The sequence below is a fragment of the Asparagus officinalis genome, chromosome 9 (genome assembly GCF_001876935.1).
Source record: "Asparagus officinalis chromosome 9, Aspof.V1, whole genome shotgun sequence".
NCBI classification, from domain to species: domain Eukaryota; kingdom Viridiplantae; phylum Streptophyta; class Magnoliopsida; order Asparagales; family Asparagaceae; genus Asparagus; species Asparagus officinalis.
In genome coordinates, this window is record NC_033802.1 from 19,150,009 (window position 1) to 19,152,000 (window position 1,992).

The following is a 1,992-nucleotide window of genomic DNA, read 5'->3' on the forward strand; positions in this document are numbered from 1 at the left end:
AGAGAGATCTCGCTAAGGATGGTCAATCAAGAGTGACTTCTCCCGCTGCCGCGATGGGCCAAATGCGCTAGCAAGACTTCCGGGGCCCGGATGTGACTTGGTGTTATTTTGTTGAGAGTTCGATCATGGTGGGCCGGTTTGGCGTGTGTTTAGGACCCTGAGGTGGCGTCTTGTCAGTTTGATTGAGGAAGTATTGAATATTGGAGGTGATGGGAGCATGGAGGAGATGAGGTGTCATTGGCGTGATGTTTGGGTGTCTCAAAATTTAGAGCCATTATACCCCTCTCTTCCTTTTTGAATCTGTTTTTTGAGACGTGAGAAGAATGAAATTGAACGGGAAGCATGAGGATGGGAGGGAAAAAAAAGGGGAGGTATTATACAAGATGAGTTCGAGGGGTGCAGTCACTACTTGATAAATAAATCAAATACATATTAAGAGGTTCTCAATCTATGTACACAAATTTGGTTTCTATTCATATTGATTCAATATTCTTTGCCATTGAGTTTTTGACTGTTGTACTCTTTCTAACTATTACCCCATCCCACATTTTCCTTTTTTTTAAAATTTAATAACAATTCGGAATTAAACCAATATCGGGAGCTATTATCACGAGTACAAAGATACCCAGCTCCAACGATGATTGGACCGTGGGCAAATTTTACCTAGCACCAACAGTTTAAAGCATGCCGTTGAGCCTGTAAATTTTTAGAAACCATATGAGAAAAGATTTTTTCCCTTCACAAAAAATACCCCTGACCCACTCTCCCCTCACCCCCCCCTCACCGTTCTCTCTCTACCAAAAAAATCCAAACCCCAACTTCCCAACCTATTTCGTCGTCAAGAGACTCAAGAGAGATCTCGCTAAGGATGGTCAATCAAGAGTGACTTCTCCCGCTGCCGCGATGGGCCAAATGCGCTAGCAAGACTTCCGGGGCCCGGATGTGACTTGGTGTTATTTTGTTGAGAGTTCGATCATGGTGGGCCGGTTTGGCGTGTGTTTAGGACCCTGAGGTGGCGTCTTGTCAGTTTGATTGAGGAAGTATTGAATATTGGAGGTGATGGGAGCATGGAGGAGATGAGGTGTCATTGGCGTGATGTTTGGGTGTCTCAAAATTTAGAGCCATTATACCCCTCTCTTCCTTTTTGAATCTGTTTTTTGAGACGTGAGAAGAATGAAATTGAACGGGAAGCATGAGGATGGGAGGGAAAAAAAAGGGGAGGTATTATACAAGATGAGTTCGAGGGGTGCAGTCACTACTTGATAAATAAATCAAATACATATTAAGAGGTTCTCAATCTATGTACACAAATTTGGTTTCTATTCATATTGATTCAATATTCTTTGCCATTGAGTTTTTGACTGTTGTACTCTTTCTAACTATTACCCCATCCCACATTTTCCTTTTTTTTAAAATTTAATAACAATTCGGAATTAAACCAATATCGGGAGCTATTATCACGAGTACAAAGATACCCAGCTCCAACGATGATTGGACCGTGGGCAAATTTTACCTAGCACCAACAGTTTAAAGCATGCCGTTGAGCCTGTAAATTTTTAGAAACCATATGAGAAAAGATTTTTTCCCTTCACAAAAAATACCCCTGACCCACTCTCCCCTCACCCCCCCCTCACCGTTCTCTCTCTACCAAAAAAATCCAAACCCCAACTTCCCAACCTATTTCGTCGTCAAGAGACTCAACGGGTTAAACTGTTGGTGCTAGTAAAATTTGCCCCAACGGTTCCAATCACTCGTTGGAGCTGGGTATCTTTGTACTCGTGAATATAGCTCCCACGATATTGAGTTTAATTCCGAATTGGGTTATTAAATTTTAAAAAAAAAGAAAATGATGGTAATAGTTAGAAAAGAGTACAAACAGTCAAAAACTCAATGCAAAGAATATTGAATCAATATGAAATAAGAAACAAATTTGTAGTCACTAGATTTGAGAACCTCTATATGATTTGATTTTATTTTCAAGTATGACGTGGC